This window comes from Rhinatrema bivittatum, chromosome 1 (genome assembly GCF_901001135.1).
Source record: "Rhinatrema bivittatum chromosome 1, aRhiBiv1.1, whole genome shotgun sequence".
Taxonomy (NCBI): domain Eukaryota; kingdom Metazoa; phylum Chordata; class Amphibia; order Gymnophiona; family Rhinatrematidae; genus Rhinatrema; species Rhinatrema bivittatum.
In genome coordinates this window covers 520,887,321-520,915,319 of record NC_042615.1, presented here as the reverse complement: position 1 = coordinate 520,915,319, position 27,999 = coordinate 520,887,321, and the positions used below count along the sequence as shown (strand labels likewise).

The following is a 27,999-nucleotide window of genomic DNA, read 5'->3' as shown; positions in this document are numbered from 1 at the left end:
CGCGGCCACGCCCCCGGACCGCCCCGGACCGCAGCCACGCCCCCGTACCCGCCCCAAAATGCTGCCGACACGCCCCCTAAACCCCACGACGACCGGGCCCGCCCCCGACACGCCCCCCTCGGAGAACCCCGGGACTTACGCGAGTCCCGGGGCTCTGGGCGCGCCGGTAGGCCTATGTAAAATAGGCTCACCGGCGCGCAGGGCCCTGCTCGCCTAAATCCGCCCGGATTTGGGCGGATTTAGGCGAGCAGGGCTCTTAAAATCCGCCCCTAAGTGTGAATATGTATGCGAAATACTTATCTGATAATTGTTCCTGAACAGTTGTTCTTGGTCCCAAAAAGCAAAACGGAAGCCGATTCAGTTGGCTGTGTAACAGTGAAGAAAACAAGAATGGGATGATGGAAAAAGCCCTTTATTGAAACGTGCCTGACTCTGGCCGAGTTTCGCTCTAGTGTATAGAGCTGCCTCAGGGGCAATCAATTTGAGCAGGACATGTGTTATGTCTGCAGGGCCGATGTCACAGTGTTGTTCATTAACTTAAAACTTGTGACCTCATGTATCATGTATCTTTACTTTGTTACTGTTGTCATGCCACGTAGCACCATTAATGGAGAAAACTTCATTCAGTATATGTCATCAACAATACTTAGAATTTGTGTGACTGCGGAGTGTTATAAAGAAAATTCTAATTATTGTTAATAAAAATTGTTCATGAAACACTGCACCTTGTTTTGTTTGCTTAATCAAATAATCTGTTTATGCTAATAAATCTTGTTTGTTGCTCAGCACAAGCAATCCAGTTATTTGGTACACTTCGCTTTCCTTTACTTCTTTCACCCCTGCTCTCCCTCCCTACCTGCAGGAGATGATATTGGGTGGGGCCCAGTCCCCTTGCAACACCCAAGAGGTGAATACACCTAGGGGCAGATTTTCAAAGGGGTATGCGCGTAAGATACGCGCAAGCCCTGGGACGCGCATAAGTGCCGGGGCTTTCCTGGGGGAGGCGTGTTGGGGCGTGTCGCGGCAGCGCGTCATACAGGGGCAGGGCCGCGGGCGTGATTCCGGCCCAGGGGTATTTCAGGGGTGTGGTCGAGGCCTCCGAAACTGCTCCTGGGCCGGGGAATTGCAAGCTGGCGGCCGGCAGGCGCGCGCGAGTTACACCTGCCTCGGGCAGGCATAACTTTTCAAACAAAGGTGGGGGGGGGGGTTTAGATAGGGCTGGGGGGTGGGTTAGGTAGGGGGAGAGAGGGGAAGGTGTGGGGGGTGTGGAAGGAAAGTTCCCTCCGAGGCTGCTCTGATTTCAGAGCGGCCTCGGAGGGAACAGAGGCAGGCTGCGTGGCTTGGCGCGCGCAGGCTGCTGATTTTGTGCAGCCTTGCGTGCGCCGACACCAGATTTTAAAAGATAAGCATGGCTACGCACATAAGTATTAAAATCCGGCATACTCTTGTTTGCACCAGTCGCGCAAACAAAAGTACGAGTGGGCGTACTTTTTAAAAATCTACCCCCTATAATTTATAAAGTAATCTAATTCCAACTCCCATAGCAACCTAAACTTAACTAGGAACTCAACAAAATTAAGTTGAAGGCAGCAATCCAGCAACAAGAGGGGGTTTTCCAGTCTTCTGCATCAAGTGTCACAAGTATGATTTTTTTACCTGCCGGTGAAAGATTGTATATGTGCACCTGGTGCAAAGAGCTCCTGGCTTTCAGAGAATGAATCCGATCTCTGGAGGCTAGAGTGGCAGTCCTGGAAGAGCTGAGGCAGACAGAGAGGTACATTGATGAGACCTTCAGGGACATAGTTGCCAAGTCCCAAATCCAGTCTGGCAGCCCCGCTGCTGCCTTGGATCAGAAAGGTTTCACAATTGGAGAGCTTCATCCTGGTGTAGCAGAAAGTGATCCTGTAGCAAGTACCTGCTCTCCAGGTGATGCATTGTCCTCTCACACTGAGGACAAGTCTCCCAGGGCTACTGCCCAGGTGTTGCGTTCGTGCCTGCTCTTGCCCTCACTCCACCCTCTCTACCTCTGAGGCGACTCCCATCGGGTCTGATGGACAGTTGCTGCCGCGGCTTCTCCTCACCGTTTCTTCCCGGAGTCCCCGGGCTGGCCTGATGCTGCAGATCCACCATGTTCCTGATGATGTAGGGCATGCGTGCGCGCTCGCTCCGAAGTTTGTACCAGCAAGGGCGCGAACCTCGGGGCGTCCCCCCATAGTGACGTCAACCGCTTCCAACATAAAAGGTTTTTGCTTACGCTTATGATTTGAGTTAGCAAGGGTTTGATTGCAGGGATCATCTTGACCCTCTTCATTCTCCGCTGCTCTGCCTCTTCGAACTTACCAGGGGTACCCACTCCTCGGGGGCCCCACTCTCTCTTCTTGTTTTCAGATTGCTAAGATGGGATCCGGTACTCGCTCCTCGAGGGCCTACGTCCCTGAATGCTCAGAAGACTCCCTATTGCCTGGAAGCGATCGCAGACATGAACATTGTGAGTTTCTATTCCAGTTGCATACAGGAACTGGTACTCACTCCTCGAGGGCCCATGTTCCTAGAACTCTGAAGATTCTCATCTGTCTAAGACACTATCACAGGTACGGAAATCGTGAGTTATTATTACAGATTGTAGATAGGAACCGGTACTCGCTCCTCGAGGGCCCATGTTCCTAAAACCCTCCAAAGTCTCTCTTCTATTTCAGAAGCTATTTCATATACAGATATTGTGAGTTCTTATTTCAGTTTGCATATAGGAACCAGTACTCGCCTTGAGGCTCCTGTTCCTGAATATACTAACTATTCTCTATTGCCTAGAAACCATTACAGAGATAGATAACTGCGAGTTACCATCGCTCTCTCAGAGCTGTCCCTGGAACCAGGTACTTGCTCCTCGAGGGCCTAACACTCTCCAGCTTCTGAGCCTTCCTATTAATCTATGTGAGTATATCATCTACTTCTGGTTATGTATCCAGCATACCCTGTCTACTCACTATCTATGAGTCTCTCTCTACAGCTCAGCAAACCCGGACATAGCAGTTCCAGGATCTGAGGGACTTCAGCCCTGCTGGGCACATCAGCTCACTACTGCCACCTCTGGTGGTTCTACTACCTGTCTAATAAAGAACAATCTGTGTCTACTCCAGCCTAGTTGGTGGTCCCTCTCATGATATCCTCCTGAGGGCACGGTCATCTGCCATCGGCCCAAGGATTCACCATTCTACGTTAGAGTGCTCATCTCTCACACTTCAAGAGCTGAGTACAACAAGCTGCTACCTTGCAGTCTAACCCTCAACTGTTGCCAACAGATTGCTAAACCTTAGCGGGGACTCTAACAGATTGCTACTCCGCAGTCCTACACATAACAGATTGCTAGTTCCTCCCATCTGGGGGAGCAAAGCTCCAAAGGATTGCTACTCCTCCCCTTGGGAGGAGCAAACCCTAACAGACTGCTAATTCCTAACAGCTCCTATAACAGATTGCTAACTCTGAGCAGATTAGCACAACAGGTTGCTAACTCCTCCCTCTCGAGGAGTCAGCCCACAACACCAGGAGGGAAGGGTTAAGTCAGCCATCATAGTTGGTGATTCAATTATTAGAATATAGACAGCCGGGTGGCTGGTGGATGTGAGGACCACCTGGTAAATTTGCCTGCCTGGTGCGAAGGTGGTGGATCTCACGCGTCACCTAGATAGGATTATAGACAGTGCTAGGGAGGAGTCATAGTACATGTGGGCACCAACGACATAGGAAAATGTGGAAGGGAGGTTTTGGAAGCCAAATTTAGAATATTAGATAGAAAGCTGAAATCCAGAACCTCCAGGGTGGCATTCTCTGAAATGCTCCCTGTTCCACATGCAGGTCCCCAGAGGCAGGCAGAGCTCCAGAGTCTCAATGCATGGATGAGACAATGGTGCAGGGAAGAGGGATTCAGTTTTGTAAGGAACTCGACAATGGCAGATAAAATTTAATGAGGACAAGTGGAAGGTGATGCATATAGGGAAAAATAATCCATGCTTTAGTTACATGATGTTAGGTTCCATAATAGGAGCTACCACCCAGCAAAAAGATCTAGCATCATAGTGGATAATCCATTGAAATCAATGGCTCAGTGTGCTGCAACAGTCAGAAAAGCAAAAACAATGTTAGGACTTATTAGGAAAGGAATGGTGAATAAAACAGAAAATGTCATAATGCCTCTGTATCGCTCCATGGTAAGACTACACCTTGAATATTGTATTCAGTTCTGGTTGCCGCATCTCAAAAAAGATATAGTTGCACTGGAGAAGGTACAGGTAAAGGGGATGGAACTGCTCCCCTATGAGGAAAGGCTAAGATGTTAGGGCTGTTCAGTTTGAAGAGATGGCTGAGTGGGGATATGATAGAGGTCTTTAAAATCCTGAGAGGTCTAGAATGAGTAAATGTGAATTGCTTATTTACTCTTTCAGATAATAGAAGGACTAGGGGGCACTCCATGAAGTTAGCAAGTAGCACATTTAAAAATAATCGCAGAAAATTCTTTTTTCTCAACGCACTATTAAGCTCTGGAATTTGTTGCCAGAGGATGTGGTTAGTGCAGTTAGTGTAGCTGGGTTTAAAAAAGGTTTGGATTAGTTCTTGGAGGAGAAGTCCATTAACAGCTAATAGTCATGTTGTCTTAGAGAATAGCTACTGCTATTATTGGCATCAATAGCAAGGGATCTACTTAGTGTTTGGGTACTTGCCAGGTACTTGTAGCCTGCATTAGCCACTGTTGTAAACAGGATGCTGGGCTTGATAGATCCTTGGGCTGACTCACAGCTCGATCCAGTATCGTCCGCTCGACGATTGCCCGTCTGTAACGTGCTCGTAGCGCACAATTCGGGCGCGCAAGGCAGTTCGGCGATACAGTGTCCAGTTTCACGCGTCCGTATCGCTTCTGAAAACAGACGCATAACCCTTTCCGCACCCGGCATGTAAATGAACGAAAAAGCTGTATAATGAAGGAATTAGCTATTCCCCTGCGATACTGTAACGGGCGCTGATATTATCTCCTCCGTAACCCGCTGTTCTGCCGCGGCCTTAACCTGCTAGTTTACCGCCTCCCCCTAGTAGGAGTTAGTGTAGTGTAGTGTAGTGTAGGGTAAAAACATTGCTTACCCGCCCTGGTCCCGTCCGGTCTCCTGCAGCCCCGTCCGGACCGGACGGGGCTGCAGGAGACCGGACGGGACCAGGGCAAAAAAAAACAAACGAAAAAGTAGCAAGGCTCGGGCCTGCTATGGTAAGTGTAAAAAGTGTAAAAAACAAAAAACCAGTGTGTTATATAAAAAAATAAAACAATTTTAAATACCTGTCGGAGGGCCGTGGGTCCAGGCGGCCGGTGGGCGGCGGGCAGCCATCAGCGGCATCCGGTAGTCCCTTCTCCCTTCCTCCCTCCCTCCCCTGCCTGGATGAGCGCCAAAATCGCACGGGCGGGTCGGCAGCGGGGGGGGGGCGGCAGCAGGATCCGGGAGCGGCGGGTAGGCAGCAGCGGGGTCCGGGGGGTCCGGGGCAGCGGCAGCGGGGGGGCGGCAGCAGGATCCGGGAGCGGCGGGTAGGCAGCAGCGGGGTCCGGGGGTGGCAGCGAGATCCGGGAGCCAGCAGCGGCAGCATGTTCGATCGCGCAGGCAGGTAGGTGGCAAAGTAAAGATGGCCGCCTGCACGGGAAAATCGTGCAATTGGCCGCTGAAGACGTGACGTCACGACGTCACGACGTCACGTCTTCAGCGGCCAATTGCACGATTTTCCCGTGCTGGCGGCCATCTTTACTTTGCCACCTACCTGCCTGCGCGATCGAACATGCTGCCGCTGCTGGCTCCCCGGATCTCGCTGCCACCCCCGGACCCCGCTGCTGCCTACCCGCCGCTCCCGGATCCTGCTGCCGCCCCCTGCTGCTGCCCCCCCCCCCCCGCTGCCGCTGCCCCTGCCCCCCCGGACCCCGCTGCTGCCTACCCGCCGCTCCCGGATCCTGCTGCCGCCCCCCCCCCCCCCCCCCCGCTGCCGACCCGCCCGTGCGATTTTGGCGCTCATCCAGGCAGGGGAGGGAGGGAGGAAGGGAGAAGGAACTACCGGATGCCGCTGATGGCTGCCCGCCGCCCACCGGCCGCCTGGACCCACGGCCCTCCGACAGGTATTTAAAATTGTTTTATTTTTTTATATAACACACAGGTATAACACACAGGTTTTTTGTTTTTTACACTTTTTAAACTTTTTTACACTTCCTGGTGCCTGTCATTTCAAATGTCATTTGAAATGACAGGTACCAGCGCACCCAGGTTACTGTATAGGCGCTGTTACAGCGCCTATACAGTAAAATGGGTTGCGCGGGCATAACCCTTCCCTAACGCTTCACAGCCGCGGCATGCATTTGCATGCGATTAGAGGAGAGTATCGGGGAGTTAGTGAAGAGAACTGTGCGTGCGGGGAGGAAGGGTGCGCCTGACACTACCTCACTGTTTTTACCGCGGCCTTACTGGATCGAGCCGTCAGTATGGCAATTTCTTATGATTGTATCCCCTGCCAACAACATTGTAAGTCTCTACCTTACACACCATCAGCCACATAGACACCATAGAAGAAGAGGCTTCCTCTGACAGGTTTATTTATTTATTTAGTGTTTTTATTATACCGGCATTCATGACAGGAATCACATCATGCCGGTTTACATTTAACAGGGCGTGATATATACAGCGAACTAAAATTATAACAAATGCATGGTTAGAAAATTGCAGTTACATTAAAACAGGGAGGTGCACAACTGGGAGATGAAGGGAGAGAAGAAGAAAAGAGATTAGCTGAGAGCAAATTATTTACAATGATGCATAAATTAATTACAGAATTACAATGATGCTAGAGTTCCATAGTGGTGGTCCTGCTGTTGAGAATGCTCTGTTTTTCACAGTAACCTGCATAGAACAGCAGTTACTACCCTTATCAGAAGGCATAGGGAGTAGAGATGTGAATCGGAACAGGAATCGGTTCCGATTCCGGTTCCGATTCACATCGTTAATTTTTTTTTGTGCGGCCTGATCGCGGTTTTGTTTATTGGCTGCGCTCGAGCCGATAAACAAAAAAACTCACTCAACCCTTTAAAACTGTTCCCTTAGCTTCCCCCACCCTCCTGAACCCCCCCAAAACTTTTTACAAGTACCTGGTGGTCCAGTGGAAGTCCCGGGAGCGATCTCCTGCTCTCGGGCCATCGGCTGCCACTAATAAAAATGGCACCGATGGCCCTTTGCCCTTACCATGTGACAGGGTATCTGTGCCATTGGCCGGCCCCTGTCACATGGTAGGAGTAATGGATGGTCGGCGCCATCTTTAAAAATGGCGCGGGCCATCTACGATATTTTCAATCGTCAGAAGCATAATTCACATCCCTAATAGGGAATAACTTACATGGAGCATAAGCAACTTGATGGGCAGACTGGATAGACCATTACTCTTTTATCTGCTTCATTTGCTATTCTTTGCTGCTATCTCCTTCAGAATGCTTATTTTCTTTGAGCTCTCTTCCTGGAGTAGGTATCTGGTTCCGCTCAATTCCAACTGTGTCCAAGAAGACAGACGGGCTCATGTCTAGACGCTGGATTCCTTCTCTTCATCTGAAACACAAACAAACTAGACAACACAACAACGCAAAGAAATGTCCTCTCTGTGGGCTTTTTCTTCTTTCTAAAACCAATGCGTATTGCAACAAGCAAGTACACTTCAACAGCTCTGTTCATTTAGCATTGCAGAGTTTTTCTTGATAAGCTCTAAGGGAATACCAGGTTGGATCAGGGATCTGCCTGCTGCTCCCTCCAGGCAGTATCCTTGTCTTTGAATACTTCCTGGGTCTCCTATTTGGATCCAAGATATACCCCATGAGGAGGAATAGCATAGTGGTTAGAGCAGTGGGCTATGAACCAGAAGACCAGGCTTCAAGTCCTGCTGTTGCTGCTTGTGACCTTGGGCAAGTCACTTTAACCTCCATTGCCTCAGGTACAAAAAAACTTAGATTGTAAACCCTCTGGGGATAGGAAAATACCTACAGTACCTCAATATAAACTGATGTGATATCACTGATTGAATGTCAGTATATAAAAGTAATAAATAATATTCAAAACCTATTTAGATGCATAATTCAAAAGTTATGTCTAAATAGCAAATATGGCATATTCAGCCACTTATCTGACTAAATTATAGACAAATAGTGCAGTTAGTGTAGCTGGGTTCAAAAAAGGTTTGGATAAGTTCTTGGAAGAGAAGTCCATTAACTGCTATTAATCAAGTTTACTTAGGGAATAGTCACTGCTATTAATTGCATCAGTAGCATGGGATCTTCTAGGTGTTTGGGTAATTGCCAGGTTCTTGTGGCCTGGTTTGGCCTCTGTTGGAAACAGGATGCTGGGCTTGATGGACCCTTGGTCTGACCCAGCATGGCAATTTCATATGTTCTTATGTTCTTATCAGGCTATAATTTAGTCAGATAAAAAAAAGAGGGACTTTCCAGGGAGGGGCTGAGATATCCGGCTAACCTAGCCAAATATTGGGTATATCCAGCTGGGTTAGCCAGATAACCTGCTACTTATCTAGATATCTTTATTCAGGTACCCTGGACAGGAGCTTCAGCTTTACCAGCCCCTGCATAATCTTCCTTTAATACTGGCTAGTTCTGGTCCTTACACTATTACAGCAGCATTGATATTGATAATCTCCCAGCCTCCTGAAGAAATCTACTGTGGGAATTCCCACCTCCCATCATTCTCTAGCTATAAATGCTCCTTGTTTCAGTCCTGTTGTTTCATCTGAAGGAGGCACCATGACCTAACCTTCTTTTTGTTGGACCAGTAAAAGGTGTCACAACCTCCCAAGACTCCTGTTTTCTCCAGAGACAATGAAATAACTAGAACTTCAGCGTTACAGGAAATGGTATTATATCTACATTGTCAAATCCCAGTTCCTGAAAAAGAGGATAAACCATTGTCTGTTGATCTTGCCTATGAGTGAGTCTGATCTATTATGACATAAGAGTTTAGATTTAACATAGTTTGAACACAGAATGCTGTCTTTTTATTCTCTCTCTCTGCTGGCTTTAAGAATGACCTCATGCCCTGGAGAGTCGGTAGAAGTATTATTGGTCCACAAGGTAGTATTAATGAATATAGACTTTAATGGGCCTGTCGAGCTTTAATGACTGCATGGCACGATGCATTTAATCCACGAAAAAAATGAAAAACCTTTGAGCATTTAGCTCTCCAAGTTTGTGTAAATCCTAATAATTCAAACACTATGGGAATGCTGACTGTCAGAATCTTTCTCTGGGAGAAGTGATATAATGTATCATTTCAGCCTTCGGGGGAAACATTCAGGTTCTTGTTTTCTTCCCACTTGATCTAATTCTTCTAAAGGGTGTGCAGGCATACTTGGTTCTCTGGAAGACAATGCATGCCATTAATCTTAAAACTGGGAAAGCAAACTGCACCTAATACAATGTGAAGTGCACTCATTTACAGCACAGACATTTTGCATTTCAGCAAAGGGCATTTGTAAATTGAGGTATTTATGACTAGTGGCTATTTTTAGTTCTGCATATTTAATTGTCTAAGGGAGCCAAAAGACATTTTTAAAAAACCAGCAGTTGTCAGTACAGTTGGCAGGAGTGTGAAAGTTAGACTTTTTCTGGCTCTGCAATCTTTAGAAATGCTTTAAATCTATAGATGTCAAGTAACAGAAAAAGAGAACTAATTTTGGAAATGTATCACATTTTCCATCAAATTTCATTGAATAAAAACATCTTGAAAATGTTCTCATTGTACATAAACTGTTAAAATGGAAAGTCCTAGCTTGCAATATTCGTGCATACATTTTCTAATTTGGTAGTTTCCTCCCATTCCTTCAAGTTCCTAGTCTAATCAGAACCAGCCTGCACTAGGCTATGGGGTCATAAATCTTCATTTACATCTACCCACGATTTTTTCCTATTTTGTATACCCCCTTCCATCTAGGCCAGCTATTGCAGTGACAGTCCTTAGCAAGGGTCACAGACCATGACTCATAGTCAGGTAAATATACAGTAATAAGAACATGAGAAATTGCCATGCTGGATTAGACCAAGGGTCCATCAAGCCCAGCATCCTGTTTCCAACAGAGGCCAAACCAGGCCACAAGAACCTGGCAATTACCCAAACACTAAGAAGATCCCATGCTACTGATGCAATTAATAGCAGTGGCTATTCCCTAAGTAAACTTGATTAATAGCAGTTAATGGACTCCTCCTCCAAGAACTTATCCAAATCTTTTTTGAACCCAGCTACACTAACTGCACTAACCACATCCTCTGGCAACAAATTCCACAGCTTAATTGTGCATTGAGTGAAAAAGAATTTTCTCCAATCAGTCTTAAATGTGCTTCTTGCTAACTTCATGGAATGCCCCCTAGTCCTTCTATTATTTGAAAGTGTAAATAACCGATTCACATCTACTCATTCAAGACCTCTCATGATCTTAAAGACCTCTATCATATCCCCCTCAGCCATCTCTTCTCCAAGCTGAACAGCTCTAACCTCTTCAGTCCTTCCTCATAGGGGAGCTGTTCCATCCCCTTTATCATTTTGGTTGCCCTTCTCTGTACTTTCTCCATCACAACTAGATCTTTTTTTAGATGTGGCGACCAGAATTGTACACAGTATTCAAGGTGGGGTCTCACCATGGAGCGATACAAAGGCATTATGACATTTTCCATTTTATTAACCATTCCCTTCCTAATAATTCGTGACATTCTGTTTGCTTTTTTGACTGCTGCAGCACACTGAGCCGACGATTTTAAAGTATTATCCACTATGATGCCTAGATCTTTTTCCTGGGTGGTAGCTCCTAATATGGAACCTAACATCGTGCAACTACAGCAAGGGTTATTTTTCCCTATATGCAACACCTTGCACTTGTCCACATTAAATTTCATCTGCCATTTAGGTGCCCAATCTTCCAGTCTTGCAAGGTCCTCCTGTAATGTATCACAATCCGCTTGTGATTTAACTACTCTGAATAATTTTGTATCATCCGCAAATTTGATAACCTCACTCGTTGAATTCCTTTCCAGATCATTTATATATATATTGAAAAGCACTGGTCCAAGTACAGATCGCTGAGGCACTCCACTGTTTACCCTTTTCCACTGAGAAAATTGACCATTTAATCCTACTCTCTGTTTCCTGTCTTTTAACCAGTTTGCAATCCACAAAAGGACATCGCCTCCTATCCCATGACTTTTTAGTTTTCTTAGAAGCCTCTCATGAGGGACTTTGTCAAATGCCTTTTGAAAATCCAAATACATTATATCTACCGGTTCACCTTTATCCACATGTTTATTAACACCAAAGTTTTGTTATAAGAAGTTGCATACAAGACTATCAGTAAAATTGCATTACTTATTTATTTTTAAAATTTATGAATCGTAGAGCTGGTGCATGAGAAGGAGCTGAGAAGTGGACACCTGTTGCTGAACTTGTGTTTCATTACTGCTCTCTGCATTGGACCCTGCTCAGCAGTGATCCTTTCCATGGGCCTAAAAAAAACAGGTGAGGAACTGGGCTCCCACCCAGTGGCTCCTATTGCCTCCTTCTTCCTTGCTGCCCCAGGCCAGCAATTTAAAGGGGCAACACGGAAGAAGGACTTGAGCACTGGCTCACACACATAACTGAGGAAAGGCAGAGGATAGATAGAAGGCAGATGCTGGGGAGAGGCAGGAGGAAGAGGGTGAAGGAGGGTACTGAGAGAAAGTTGGAAGAGGCAAAGGATACTTGCTGGGGAAGGAGGACTACAGATTACTGCAGAAGGTGGGAAGAGGCAGGGCAAGTGGAGAAAGACATAGAGAGGTAGCTGTTGAGGACAAAGGAGATGGAGGCAAGGAGGCATATGCTGAGGAGGGAAGGAGACGGGGGGTGGGGGGCAGATGCTGGGGATGGAGGAGAAGGTGGTAGGGGGTGCAGATACTGGAGATGGGGGAGAAAGATTGAGGAAGGTAGAGGAAGGTAGATATAGTAACATAGTAAATGATAGTAGAAAAAGACCGAAGTGGTCCATCCATTCTATTCAGCAAGTTGTTTAGGGTTATCCCCATGCCTTCTGTTAAGGGTAGTAACTGCCGCTTGGTGCAGGATACCCAGTTAACACAGGTTACTCCTTTCTTCATTTCCATCCTTTAACTATTAGGGATCCTCTGTGTTTATCCCATGCCTTTCTGTTAAGAGTAGTAACTGCTGGAGATGGGGGAACATAAGATATTCTCTTTGGTGCTGTGAGGGAGTCTATAGAAAACTCTCCAAGAATACCCTAAAGGACCAGGCACAGCTGTGTCGCCAAATCTTTCTTAAAATCCAGACCCACAAGGAATCCAGGGTGAAGGGAGAAGCCCCTTACCAAAGTTTAAGAACTCAGGGCCTGGAAGGGTTAAACAGGCCCCAGGAAGCAGGTAGAGACCCACTGTACGACAAGATCTATTACATTTAAGGACTGTATTTTACCTGAAGTTAAGGTGAGCTGCACTTATTGTTTTGATTTTGGTTTTTTCCACTGTAAATAAACTTCACTTAAGGAACAGTCAGAATCTGCCTCCTTATTTCTCTGGCTGTTTTCAAGCCGCACTCACCCAAGTTACCACAGGCGCCTTTTTGAGTCTCTTTAAATCACTTCAATCTTGTGTATTCCTCTTTCAACTTTGTACTGTTTAAAGAATGTTTAAGGGTTTATCCGGCTGTAACAGTGCCCTGTCCCTCTGGATGCAACTTATCAGCAAAACACCTATGTGTCGGGGGACCAATGTTTCATATAAGATTGTGCCGTGTTTAAGTTTTGAACTACAATAAAGGACAGTATTTGATTGAATAATTGAGAATTGTTATATATAATTTTAAATTCCCAACTTTTGGAACTTATGTGCTTTTGAACTGCCATATTTCCTTACACCTTTCTTCTTGGATTTCTTGGTAAGGATTGGCCCCTTCACCTTTGCTGTGGGAACGTAAGAAATGCCATGCTGGATCAGAACAATGGTCTATCAATCCCAACATCCTTTCTCAAAGTACAAGCAGGATGGTAGTCCTCACATATGGGTGACATCATAGGATGGAGCCCAATCACGGAACACTTTTGTCAAAGTTTCTAAAACTTTGACTGGCACCTACTGGGCATGCCCAGCATGGCACTAAACCTGCAGCCAGCAGGGGTCCCCCTTCAGTCTTCTTCTTTCCACGTAGCAGTAGCCACGCGGGTTAAGGAGCTCCACAGAGATTCCTGACAGGAATTTTCCTCACGGAATTACTAAAAACTTTCATACCCCACAGGGGTCCCTCCTTCGAATTTTTTGACTCCGCGGTACTCCGGTAAGTTTTTACCCGTTTTCGGTTGATTCCCGTCGAGTTTGGCCCTAGCGGCCTACTGGCCATCGACTGTACCACAGCTAAATTTTTCGAAAGCAATGGCGTCGGGGTTCCGTCAGTGCCCAGACTGTACTCGCACCATGTCCATAACAGACCCGCATAAAGTCTGTGTAATGTGTCTCGGGTGCGAGCATGATGACCTGACTTGCAGCAAATGTGCCTTAATGACACCAGAATGGAGAAAATGGAACTTCTCTTCCATTCTCAAACTCCGATGCCGCCTATTGCATCGACGTCGACTGAACCGGCACCGTCCACTTTGCGCCAGTATCGGCCACCGGCCGGTGACCGTCCAGCGTCGATGATTTCTTGGCCATCGACTACCTCTACTCCCCCTCAGGACCAAGGGGATTGTAGAGAAAAACATCGGCATCGACACCGCAAGTCTCGGACCATCGAGGAAGGAAAATCTTTGACCTCGCCATCGTCCGAGCCGCCATTTATTTATTTATTTTTAGTTTTTTATATACCGATGTTCCTGTATAATATACATATCGCACCGGTTTACAAGGAACTGAAAACAGTCGCCTCAGGGGCGACATACATGGAACAAGTTGAAAAAAGAACTTGCAGCGAGATAAAACGGACTACATTCAAAGAGACTATTAGCAGGAATAAAGTACAACTCAAAAACATATGTACAGAGGGATAGATGGGCCGGGGTCTATAATGTCATCGACTTCATTGGGCCTTAGCTCTCCGGGAACGCTTGGGCGAAAAGCCAAGTCTTTAGCTTCTTTTTGAATGTCATGAGGCAGGGTTCTTGGCGGAGGTCCGGAGGGAGCGAGTTCCAAATTGGGGGACCAGCAGTGGAGAGGGCACGTTTCCTCAGTGAGGTTTTTGCCGGCTGGGTGTGTAGCATGTTCTTGTATGCACTTCTTACAGGTCTCTTAGTAATGTGCTGCTGCAGTTGAAAAGTTAGGTTGAGGGGGGAGATGTTGTGTAGGGCCTTGTGTATCATCATGAGGGCTTTGAAATGAATCCCGAATTTAATAGGCAGCCAGTGAAGGTTCTGGAGGATGGGGGTGATGTGCTCCCTTTTGTTGGTGTTTGTAAGTATTCTGGCCGTCACGTTCTGGGCCATCTGAAGTGGTTTGATGGAGCTAGCAGCCATCGAAGAAACCCCGTCCAGAAAAGGCACCGACCCTTTCTGCGACCGGGTCACCGAGGCAACCCTCACCCGGACGGGTATCGGGAGCTGTGACTCCGCCTTTAACGGTGGTCCCTCCGGCTATGCCTCTGCCTCCTTCTTCCCTTCCAGAGCTGGGGCTGCTAAGCTCCAGGTCTCCATGAAGAACTGGACCGGATGGTTCAGGAGGCCATCGATAAGATGATGCACAAACTCCAAGGTCCCCCGGCGCCAAAATCGGTGCCGGTTGCGGAACCGACCATCGATCCCATTCCGGCAGCATTGGCACCGCTGCTCTCGATGATGGAAGCGCTCATAGCCACTTTTCCACCAATGGATCCTGGGTCACCGATGGCTCCGGTGCCTTCCCCTGTCATTGGGAGGGGAAACACCGTTCTGCATTCCTCCATTGGGAGTCCTTCCGATGCCTCAACCATTGATGCCGATGCGCCCATCGGCGCCACCGATCCATCCATCGATGCCCTCGATGCCTGCACCGGTGCCCTCGATGCCTTCATCAGTGCCTCCAGTACTATCCTCGATGCCTTCAAATCCTAGACCAGAACCTTCAGGAATACCATCATCCTGTCCTTCTCAGGTTCATACAGGGACAGATGCTGATCCCTATGACACCTGGACTGACGATTCATCTCAAGACACCGATGATTTACCATTGCCACCTTCTCCTACTGAATGTAGGAAGCGTTCTCCTCCAGAGGACTTGTCCTTCATAAATTTTGTGAAGGAAATGTCTGAATTGGATCCCTTCCAATTACAGACTGAGCAAGATGATAGGCATCAAATGATGGAGCTGTTACAATTCCTGGATGCTCCCAAGGAAATAACCTCCATCTCTATTCACCAGGTTCTTTTGGATCTCCTCAAAAAGAACTGGGAACACCCTGGTTCTGTTGCTCCAGTCAACAAAAGCTGATACCACTTATTTGGTCCAGTCAGCCCCAGGATTCCAGAAACCTCAGCTGGATCACCAATCTGTGGTTCTAGAATCTGCCCAAAAGAGGGCAAAAAGATCAAAACCCCACTCTTCCTTTCCCCCAGGTAAGGAACAGAAATTCCTGGATGCCATTGGCCGGTGAGTCTTCCAGGGATCAATGTTTATCTCTCGGATCGCCTCCTACCAACTGTATATGACCCAGTAAAACAGGGTCTTATTCAAGCAAATACAGGACTTTGCAGAGTCCCTGCCTCAGCAATTCCAGGAACAGCTTCAAATCCTGGTACACAAGGGTTTCGAGGCAGGGAGGCATGAAATAAGATCCTCTTATGATATCTTCGACACCGCTTCCAGGGTATCTGCAACTGCTATTTCGGCAAGAAGATGGGCCTGGCTCAAGTCTTCGGACTTGCACCCTGAAGTACAAGACAGATTATCTGATCTGCCCTGGGGAACAGATTCAGCGGACGGTGGCGGAACTCAAGGACCATCATGAGACCCTTTGCCAGCTCTCTCTGATGCCCTCTGAGTATTCCTCCAAACAGCCTTTCAGGAAGGATACTAAAAAGTCATTCTTCCGTCCAAAGAAGTCCTATCCACCACCGTCTACAACTCGTTCCACGAGACCTTTCCAAAAGGCCCAGTCTCGTCAACCTCGTAAACAAAAGCCACAAGCAGCTCCTCAGCTGGGCCCTGTTTCCGGTTTTTGACTCCTGCATAGAGAGCAGCAGCCAGTTTCCACTGCCTCAGATACCAGTGGGAGGTTGATTGTGCCATTTCAACAACAGGTGGCATACAATCACCTCAGACCAATGGGTCCTTGCCATAATTTCTCAGGGTTCTCACCTGAACTTTCTCTCCATACCACCGGACTCCTCACCTCTACCGACATGGAGAACTTCCGACCACTCACTACTCCTGGAGCAGGAGGTCTCCCTCCTCCTCCAGTCCAGAGCAATAGAGCCAGTGCCCTACTCCAAACAAGGCCTAGGATTCTATTCACGGTAATTTCTAATCCCCAAAAATTCAGGCAGCGTTCGTCCAATTCTGGACCTACGTGCCCTCAACAAGTACCTCCACCAAGAAAAGTTCAAGATGGTAACCTTGGGTTCCCTCCTTCCTCTTCTGCAAAAAAGGAGACTGGCTCTGCTCTCTCGATCTCCAAGACGCGTACACACACATTGTGATAACTCCATCTCATCGCAGGTTCCTGAGATTTTTGGTAGGCCCCAAGTGCTATCAGTACTGAGTGCTACTATTCGGCCTGGCATCTGCACCATGAGTCTTCACCAAGTGCCTCATAGTAGTATCAGCCTTCCTCAGGACTCAAGGTGTTCACGTCTACCCCTATCTAGATGATTGGTTGATCAGGGCTCCCACTCAGCAAGCTGCTCTGTCATCCCTACATCTTACTTTACACACTCTGATTTTGATAGGTTTTCTCGTCAACTACGCAAAATCCTGCTTAGTCCCATCTCAAACTTTATCATTCATAGGTGCAGACCTGGACACCTTGCAGGCAAAGGCATTTCTGCCTCGACAGCGAGGTCTCACTCTCATCTCTCTCGCACACCAGCTACAGTCTCAGCACCGCACGACTGCACCCCACTTCCTCATCCTGCTAGGACACATGACATCCTCAGTACAGGTTACCCCAATGGCCCACTTGGCCATGAGAGTCATGCAGTGGACTCTGAGGTCACAATGGACTCAGTCCATCCAACCTCTATTGACCACTGTCCACATCACCGACTCACTTCATCAGTCTCTAGCCTAGTGGAAAAATCAGATCAATTTCCTCCAAGGCCTACCCTTCCAGGCTCCAGACCCTCAAATAATTCTCACCACCGATGCTTCCAACCTTGGCTGGGGAGCACATGTCGCCGATTTGCAGCCACAAGGAACTTGGTCTCCAGAGGAAGCCAAACACCAAATCAATTTCCTGGAGCTGCGAGCAATCAGATATGCTCTCTGGGTCTTTCAGGATCGCCTTTCCAATCAGGTCATCCTGATTCAGATGGACAACCAGGTGGCCATGTGGTACATCAACAAACAGGGAGGGATGGGTTCCTACCTACTGTGTCAGGAAGCTGCGCAGATATGGGTGGAGTCCCTCTCCCATTCGATGTACCTCAAGGCCACCTACTTGCCGGGAGTGGACAATATGTTGGCGGACAAGCTAAGTCACACATTCCTTCCGTACAAGTGGTTCCTCAACCCCACAGTAGCGAACTCAATATTCCAATGTTGGGGTTATCCTCACATAGACCTCTTTGCGTCACCTCAAAACCACAAAGTAGAGAACTTTTGCTCTCTCACTCGTAGCCAACACTCTCAGCCAAGAGATGCATTCTCCCTCTCATGGGCAACCGGTCTCTTATAATCATTCCCTCCACTTCCACTTCTATCAAAGACTCTCGTGAAGTTACGTCAGGACAAAGGATGCATGATCCTGAAAGCACCTCACTGGCCTCGCCAAGTGTGGTTTCCAATACTTCAGGATCTCTCCATTCGCACGCACATTCCCTTGGGAACATACTCGCTTCTGATCACTCAGAAAGACAGGTGCCTATGCCACCCCAATCTTCAAGCTTTGTCCCTGACGACCTGGATGTTGAAAGGTTAATTCTTCAACCACTTAATCTTTCAGAGCCAGTTTCCCATGTCCTGATTGCTTCATGGAAGCCTTCCACGAGAAATTCTTACCTCTACAAATGGAACAGGTTTAAGTCATGGTGTTCTTCTCAATCCCTTGATCCCTTTACCTGTTCCACCACAAAGTTTCTAGACTATCTCTGGCACATGTCAGAATCAGGTCTAAAAACTTCCTCCATCGGAATGTATGTCAGTGCGATGGCCACCTTCCATAAAGGTGTCGGGGACGTTCCTATTTCGGTACAACCCCTCATAACACGTTTTCTGAAAGGCTTGCTTCACCTCAAGCCTCCACTGCGTCCTCTGGCCCCTTCTTGGGACCTCAATCTGGTTTTGGGTCGGCTCATGAAACCACCATTCGAACCTCTCCAATCCTGTGATCTTCGCTATCTCACATGGAAAGTGATTTTTCTTTTGGCAATCACATCTGCTCGCAGAGTTAGAGAGTTATAGGCCCTAGTTACCTATCCGCCTTACACTAAACTTCTGCAGGGCTGGGCAGTACTCTACAATCACCCTAAGTTCTTACCTAATGTAGTATCGGAGTTTCACATTAATCAATCCATTATACTACCTACCTTCTTTCCCAGGTCCCACTCTAATCCAGGAGAACAGACTTTGCATACCCTTGATTGTAAACGGGCTCTAGCATTCTATCTAGACCGTACAGCTGCCCACAGGAAAAGCACTCAATTGTTTGTCTCTTTCCATTCCATCAAATTGGGGCAGCCTGTGGGTAAGCAGACTCTCTCCTCCTGGTTAGTGGACTGCATATCCTTTTGTTATCAGCAAGCAGGCATTCCACTTCAAGACCGTGTTAAGGCACACTCTGTGAAGGCCATGGCGACTTCAGTAGCACACCTACACTCGGTGCCGCTTCCTGACATTTGCAGGGTTGCCACCTGGAGTTCCCTCCATACCTTTCCAGCCCATTATTGCTTAGACAAGGCCGGAAGACAAGATTCCATCTTCGGCCAGTCTGTCTTGCACAACCTTTTTACAACTTGATGTACCAACACCCTTCCACCCGCCCGTTAAGGTTCAGGATACCCTCTACCAAATTCCACCCCAGTCCTTGTGCCTATTGCACATCTTGGGTACATTTGGTGCATTTCTCGGACATCCTCAGCTCGGTACTCACCCATATGTGAGGACTACCATCCTGCTTGTCCTGTGAGAAAGCAAATGTTGCTTACCTGTAACAGGTGTTCTCACAGGACAGCAGGATGTTAGTCCTCACGAAACCCGCCCGCCACCCCGCGGTGTTCGGTTCGTTTTCTTATTTTATTTTTCGGCACTTTCTGTACCTTTAAACAAGACTGAAGGGGGACCCCTGCTGGCTGCAGGTTTAGTGCGATGCTGGGCATGCCTAGTAGGTGCCAGTCAAAGTCTGTGATTGGGCTCCATCCTATGATGTCACCCATATGTGAGGACTAACATCCTGCTGTCCTGTGAGAACACCTATTACAGGTAAGCAACATTTGCTATCTCTGACAGTAGCCAATCAAAATCACTTGGAAATCCTGGCAGATCCTCATGGGGAGATCCATGCCTTGCTGCTTACTCCAAGAATTAAGAGCTGTCATTCTCAAAGTCTACCTGACTATTGTTAATGGGTGTGTTCTCCAGAAACTTGACCAAACTTTTTAAAATTCAGCTATGCTATCAGCATTGATTACAACCTCTGGAAACAACTTCCACAGATTAATTGTGAGTTGACTGAAAAAAAACACTTTCTTAAATTACATTTGTTTTAAATCTGTTACCAGTTCTTTTCACTGAATGTCCCTTAGTCCTGGTACTATTTGAAAAGATAATAACTGCTCCCTTTTAACATGTTCCAAGCCACTCACAATTTTATAATATCCTCTCTGTCTTGTTGTTTCCAAGCTGAAGAGTCTTAATCTCCTTTCCTCATAGGAGAGTCATTCTATCCTCTTTCTCATTTTTTTTGCCTTTCTCTGCACTTTTTTTTAGTTCTGCTATATCTTTTTTAAGACAGGCCAATCAGAATTGCACATAATATTCAAGATATGGTCACATCACAGATTTATACAGCGGCATTATGATGCTCTCAGTTTTATTCTCTATTCCTTTCCAAATAATTCTTAACTTTATATTTGCTTTATGACTTTGCTGAAAACTGAGCTGAGGATTTCAATGTATTGTCCACAATGACTACAAAACCCTTTTCCTGAGTCGTAGCGCCTAATATGGAACCCAGCATTGTGTACATATAAATTAGGATTATTTTCCCCTATCTGCATTACTTTGCATTTGTCCACATTAAAAGGTTAATTTTGTAACTGCGCACATAGTGGTATAATATACACACAGATCTTAGCAAGAAATATTTTTGAAACTTTTTATTTATCAAGAAGCAGCTTGACAGTTAAACTTAAGCACATAAGTTTGCTTTGAAAATCCTTCCCTAAATTAGATTGGCTGGATCTGTGCGGAATTGTCAACACATAAATTTAGACCTCCTCCAAGCAGGGCATAATTTGTGCATGGTAACTTAACATGCATATTTTTTAAAATATGAAAGTATGCGTGTAAGTCATATCCCTGCCCTGATTCCACCTTACAGAATGCATATTCCCAGTGTTCATAAAAGTATGCGCAAAACTGGGTTTTGCTTATACTTTTATGCGCAGTGATCCTCCTTTAGGACTGCAGCACAAAGAGATAAGTGCACAGTATATGACCTTCATGTGTGCACTATCCCATGATATTTACAGTCACAGCTACTCTTAGCCACAATAAGGACATTTTTAGTGAATGACCGATGATTAAGCTGGGTATTGTGCTCTAAGGCCACATCATAAGGGCCAGTTGCACCACAAACACCAGGTCACTGTGCCAGAAAAGGCTTTACTGAAACAGCTATTGACACAGCAGACATTATATGATGGTCATTCACATCTTTAATGTATGATGTTACAAGAGTCATTAATTTCTAGCAGAATTTCTATTCCATTGTTAAACCCAAACTTAGGCATATGCATTGCAGTAAACACCTAGGACATTTCAGTGAAATCCATCTCTCTTGTTTATTTTCCAAAACACAAAGACATCATCACAGTACCTTTCCCAGTAGCAGGGTAGATGTTATTATACAGTTGATTAATACTATACCAGAGTACACAGAGAGATGGTATTTAAAACCGGTACTTAAACTCTATCTGACCCAGCATTTTATTCTCACTTGCTAAGGTTCACTATTAACAAGTGGATCAGGAGGGATCCCGTTCAATTAGCTGGCATAACCTTCCTGAAGCTTAAAATGCTCCGTGCTGGATCCACTGGGCCTGCATGATGTTTCAGGAGTAATCAGGACAAGGGGTGGCTACGGTTGTATTCAAATAGGAGTCATTTCAAATATCCCCCACCATATTGGTTTTGGCCTTCAGAAGTCAAACATTATAGTTTTCCAAATATTTACTGCAATAAAAAGTGCTATTCAATTGCTTCTTGATGTGTTTTCAAAATCTAAAAAGACTATACGCAAGGAGCTGAATCATAATATTTGGAGCAAACAAGAGATAGAGTCTGCCCATGCTTTCTGTTATCAGATTCCTCTCCATCTCTGCTCCCAGCCCTAAAAGATTTATTCTATACTAGATGCATGGTTTTATTCACCTCTCTACGGCTTCCATTCTAAATATATTTTCTCCAGTTCAGAGCAGGAGAAGATTGATGGCCTTGATTTTGCCTGCACAGCTCCCAGTATTTTCTATGGGAGGAAAAACACATTTTTAAAATATACTTTTCCTCCCATGGAAGTCAGTCATTATACCACACTATTACCTTTTACTCTACCCAGCACCGCTGGAATAGAATGAAAAAAAAGACTTAGGAAAAAGTTGCAACAACAAAGTCCCATTTTAGAGCTGTTTTAGACTGCTTTTAAAGAGACAATTCCATGATAACATCAGTATGAGCAACAGGGGATCGCTCCTGTTCCGGGAGGACCCAGATGCTGCCAGAGAGTGGTAAGAGGGTGGATATGGAGATCCAGCGAGGGCGGCCCATTTTGTAATTTATTTACTTAAATTTTATTTCCGCTTTATTAGAACAAAACTCTGAGTGGTAACAGTAAAAGAAAAATATGCATATGTGACGGGATTATGCCAGCCACAAATATTTGCTTCCATGAGGTTTTTCCATCAATGGTCAGTGGGAGGGGATCTGATGTCAGGATTCTTCACCTTGCCATAACCCCATCTTTTCGTGGGAGGCTTGTGTGGGATACAACAATTCCCCATGAGCATGCCCAGTCTTTGGTGGGTGGAAGGAGATTGGAGAAAGAAAAGAGGAAGGAGAGGAAGGAGAGAAACTCTGGATAGTCATGGCCTCATCCCTGGGAGCCAGTGACTTGAAGACTTGCTATTGCATTTGAGAAGAATGTCGGAGAAAGATTGATCCCCCATGTATCTCAAAAGGCTGCATCAAAGGATCTTTTTGCTCAGGCTACACTTGTTAACAGCTGGGGTGAGAAGAAATTGTGGTTTGGGAAGAGAATCAAGAGACTTGAGACTTCTGAGAAACTGGATTATATCTGGAGTTTTTTTGACTTGTTGGAACCTGCTTAAGATATTTTTTGTGCTTGGGGATATTTTTCCCACCCTGACCTGCATATGCTGGAACTTAGCTCACTCTAGTTATCCTACCCTACAAGAGGAGGATATTTTCTATATAGATGAAGGTGCAAGAGAAGGGAGAGTGATGAGAAGATAAAAAAAATGGACCATTGTTTTCATTGTGTTAATATTTTTATATTAGTTTTTTATCTTTGTGATTTTGGCTGGATTCTCCTATTTAAATTAAAGAAAACAACTGCTCTTTTGTCCCATGCACTGGCTGAATGGATGGACACTGTGGTTTTATTTTTACTTTCTACCCACTTTGCTAATTCTGGCTTTTTTGCTCTTATATTGGCCACTCGTGCACATAGTGGGGATTAATCCAGCTGGAATGAGCTCCTTAGTCTGCAGTAGTGACTGCCCGCGTCAGGGCCCAAGACGATAGCTTCCCCCCACCCTTTGATCTTGGACCCGCACCCACAGCCCCTTTGGTTAATGCTAACTACACAAACAGGGGACCAACTATGCACCTACGAAACACATTTTCATTCCAGCCTCCCAAGCATTCTTACCTCGATATTTCCATTTTGGGTGGAGGCAGGATTTCAGCAATGTGTAGACAGAGCTAAACGTAGTACAGTTGTTGGGGGGGGGGGGGGGGCTCTCCTGGAGAAGGGGAACCAGAGGAGAATCCGCTTTGTGAAGGAGCTTTTCAGTGCTGGGAGAGGTTTTGAGTGTGAGGGAGTATTTATTGGGGTTTCCTGCCCCTTTAAGAATTATGGTGGCAGGGAGGGTTGTAATTAACTTTACAAGGATTAACATGGATCACAAAATGTATCACCATCTGCATTACTCTGTTTTCATATTAATGAGCTGATTTGCATGCAATGTAGTTCATTAATATTTTCCTTCTGTTGAATCTAGTTTTTTGTGATATTGGCACTTTTCGCGTAGACATAGCCAATATTGCATGTTAACATGGTTTTAATGCACATTTAACACCAAATTCAGCATTTACTTAGCATTGCTATCTTAGCACAGCTTAGTAATTAGGACCCAGAGGAAGACATTTTTACTACTGCTGAAATATCCAGTACATCAATCTAATAAGCATACATACAGATTTCTGATTCTGTGATTATATTGAACTGACAATTGGTGCAGCCTGCATTGCTTCTTATTTGCATTCCAAAATCTAAGTAGTTATTTTTGCATAACAAAATCTTCCTGCTACTAACACAAGCCAGTTTCTCACTATCAACAATTCAGAAAACTGCAGATCCAAAGCTAAACTTTCTCAGGGGCACCACCTCCCTTGTAGCGTTTGTCACAGTATCTAGAATTAACCACCTCAAACTTAGCAGTTAAACCATAAGTGAGTTTTCATGCCTGCTCTTCACTATAAGTAAGGACCTTCGTTTTCAGCTTTTATTGTTCTTGGGCATTTCAATGCTATAAAAAGAAAAAGTGAAAAAATGATTGTTATAACAGAGGAGAAAACTTGGTGGAAAATTCATTTTTCCATTGATTTTTGTTGTTATAAACATTGAAATTCCCAGCTAAAATAAAATAAAAACTGAAAACAAAAGGTCCTTCATTGTAAACAATGAGGCTCAAGTAAAGACTTTCAAATACTGAATCAGTAGTAGCCATAACTTATCATTGTGACAAAATTTGTTTTCATTTATAATCCATAACTTTTATAAAATAGACATCTCCTTTGTCAATTGACATCTGACTTTTTTTTGTTTCCCCCCAGTACTTAACTCTTCAAATGCCATTTCAGCTTTTACCAGAACATTAGGCCTGGCAAACACTCATGCCTGCCACAGACTGATGCCTCTGTTTCAGAAGGACTATAGGACACATAAGGCCAGATTTTAAATACTCCCTGCGTGTAAAAAACGGGGGTTATGCATGTGGCCAGGCCTTGTGCGCGCTGCGCGCATTTTAGAAAAGGCCCGGCCACACTTGTAACCTCTGTTACGCGCACAAGAGCCAGGCCTCTGTGAAGGGGTGGTCTGGGACAGTGCCATTCCTCGCTGTCCCAGAGCCTTGTGTGCCGGCCGGCTGCCGGCATGCACAAGTTACTTCAGGTGGGGCCCTGAAGTAACTTGCAAAATAAAGGGTAAAAAAATTAAAAAATGGATTTTAGAGGGTGGGGAGGAGAGGGGAAGGGGAAGGGGAAGGGAGGTTAGGGTAGGGGGTAGAAAAGGCCCTGATGCGATGCCAGGCGAATGTTGCCAAAATTGACACCCCCCCTTGCGCATGCGCGCGCACCGGCGTGCACATGTTATAAAATCACGCATCCATGTGTGTGCACCGGGGAGCGCACACACATGGATGCGTGCACTTATTTTTTTTATATCTAGCCCATACTGTATGTGTTTATGTTGGCAGTTTCTGTCAGTTCTTTAACTACATTTTCCAGATAGGGAACATCTCTCACCTTCTCCTTTTTATCAACGTTTGCCAGAGCTTGTTCTTTAACTAACATTTGCTGTCTTTTAGCATGTTTAGATTTTTTCTCAGCGGAATTACTTTGAATGGCTGATCAGGGCACAAGTTCAGACCACCAAGGTCCAGAGCCTGCAACTGATACAGACCATAACTGGAATCTCCTCCTGGATCATATTGGTTCTTACTAGATTCTTCCCCTGAGGATACAGAGATGGAAATATGAAATATAAGAAAGATTTTATGTGATTTGGAGGGATGAAAGGTGAAAGAGGAGAAGATTTGTACCATGTTCTCTCTACCTAGCTTGATTGCAGCTAGGTAGATCTGCATCAAGCTAGGTAGATCATGCATTAAGCTAGGTAGAGAGAACATGGTACAAATCTTCTCCTCTTTCACCTTTCATCCCTCTAAATCACATAAAATCTTCACTGATGGAAACTGTGCTGTTTGTACGTATGACTATGCATGTCAAATTGCCCCCCAGAATCCACCCCACCCCACAAACCTCACCCCAAGTTACTACGCCCCCTCTTCAAGTGGTATAAAAAGTTCAAAAATCAGTGGGCCTCCACAGAGTCTCTCTCTCTCTCTCCCTCCCCCTTCCCCGTCTTCCCCTCTCCCTCCCGAAACAGGATTTGCGATAAATCCTGTTTTGGCCGTAACGCACAGCTATCGCAGGCAAAACACCCAGAAAAAAGGTGTAGTTATTTCCAGTGTTAAATCCCGCACGTAATGTTAACTAGCCCTCATTTCCATGTACTCTGCCCAAACTCCTCCCCCTCAAATAAAATTTGCATAAGGATTAAGTGGGTGTTAGGGCGATAATACCCTAACGTATTTTAATAAATGACCACCAAAGAGCTAGAAAATAACTCTCAGAGAAGCCAGACTTCTCATACAGCTACAACACTAATGATCATAAATTTAGTATATTAAAAAAAGATTCCATAGTGTTTTTGTGTAGCTGTTTGAGATTATTTTTCAACAAAACAAGAGAACATTAACTGTTCTGCTCACCAATTCACCATTCCATACACATCATCATGTTAATTTACTAATTTTATTTCCAAATTTCTATATACACATTATTTTCACTTATTTAAATACATCATTCACACCTCATTCACACAACCACATCCCCCTAAAAATATATACATAAAACCCCACTCTTATTTCATACCCACAAATGTGCAAAAAATCCACCTTAACATTTCAAAATAAATGCTAGCTTCTTATTCACATCTAAATCTTTTTCCTTTTTTTTCAAAAGATAAAATCCTCAATGATTCAAAATTCAATTCCCAATAATGGCTCAATGCATATAATTTATTGTTTCAACAGTCCTTATTTCAAAAGTCCCATGATGAAAGAAGATATAAAATTGTTGTTTCAAATGCCCAGTCCTTATTTCAAAAGGCCGACTCAATTCCCAATGGTGGAAAATACCAAATTGTTGTTTCAAAACATATTCCTTCAGAAACTCCAGAAGAACCAACTTCAACTAACTTCAATTATGAGGACATTAAAGAACTAAAATAGGGACTTTGCCTGGTGATACCTAAGGATTTGAGAAAGACTCTGATTAGAAAGCAGTTTCTTAAATACTTACCATAGTTTCGACCAAGAACTGCCTGTTACTAGGTAGGAGTCCTCAGAAGGACATTAAAACTTTAAGTAGACATCACACAATACTAAATAATACTGGTGAAAATCTATCATACAGCAAGAGTATCTTTTCAGTTGCTAACTAGTTCACCTCGAAGAACCAATTTCATATAAATGTAAATTTAGTATAGGATTTTCAGCTGTAGGGCTATAACATAAAAAATAAATATTATATTAGATAGTTTTATTCAATAAAGATTTTTCCATAGACACAGAATAGGAAAAAGTCATTTTTTAAAATAAAATAAGGCCTGAAGTCTAAGAAATATATTTACAGAAAATCTGAGAATGCTGGAGCCTTTCAGCTCATTTTCTAAAGTTCAGCTAAAAGAAGCTGTAGTGCCACTGCTTACCTGCTGTCTGCTCGCCAATAAAAATTATGTAGTTCCCATGACTTTGTTGAAAGTGTGTTCACACATCCAAATAACACTCTGGCTATTGAGAGGCATGGGCTGTGTGGTTGGCAGGTGCAAACTTTCTCTGCTGTTCCCTTTCTCCAGAGCTGAATTGCCAGAACTGACTCTGTAGTTCACACACTGATTTTTGTTTTTGCATGTCATCAAATTGACATCAGCCAACAGCAATCACCAATAACTTTTTGTGCTGCAGTGCACTTCAGTTCAGTTTATCTTACAGTTCATCACGTCCCCTCTACATGCAGGAGTACAGGAACTGCTTGACAAGACTGATCACATTGCACTCACTGTAGTGTGTCTCTTTTGGTAAATCACCAATCTAACTGCCATCTAGTGTTATTAACTGGTTTCATTTTATCCTGACAGGTTGATCCAGTTCTAGTTTTACCCCAAAATACTTTTTTTTATAATGAATTCCCTAAGGAAAGCATGACGGAAGTTTATGTATGCAGTGAGATAAATACAGGACTGGATGAGCTTGTCTTGAAGAATTTAAGCTAGTTGGCAATGCTAGCTCCCATCCTTTTTCTTCAGCCTTTAGATTAAAAGCATCAGCACAGCTTATGTAAACTTCCCACCTCATTTAATATTGTTGAAAAGACTGTTTCCTTATCCAGCTGGAAACAAGGGCCTCATTCACTAGCCCTAATATTGATTCAACTCAGAAATGGACAGCAGAGGTAGGTCAAGAGAGCACAGAGCTAGT

At 45.1% G+C, this 27,999-nt stretch overlaps 1 long non-coding RNA gene across 1 annotated transcript; it reads right to left on the bottom strand.

Moving 5' to 3' along the window:
- Nucleotides 1–300: 300 nt before the first annotated feature.
- On the bottom strand, nt 301–27,365 carry LOC115081408. The gene is made up of 3 exons (XR_003853794.1): nt 27,231–27,365; nt 7,405–7,610; nt 301–365 (listed from the first exon to the last, which is right to left on the bottom strand). It is a non-coding gene; the product is annotated as an uncharacterized LOC115081408 (long non-coding RNA).
- Nucleotides 27,366–27,999: the final 634 nt, after the last annotated feature.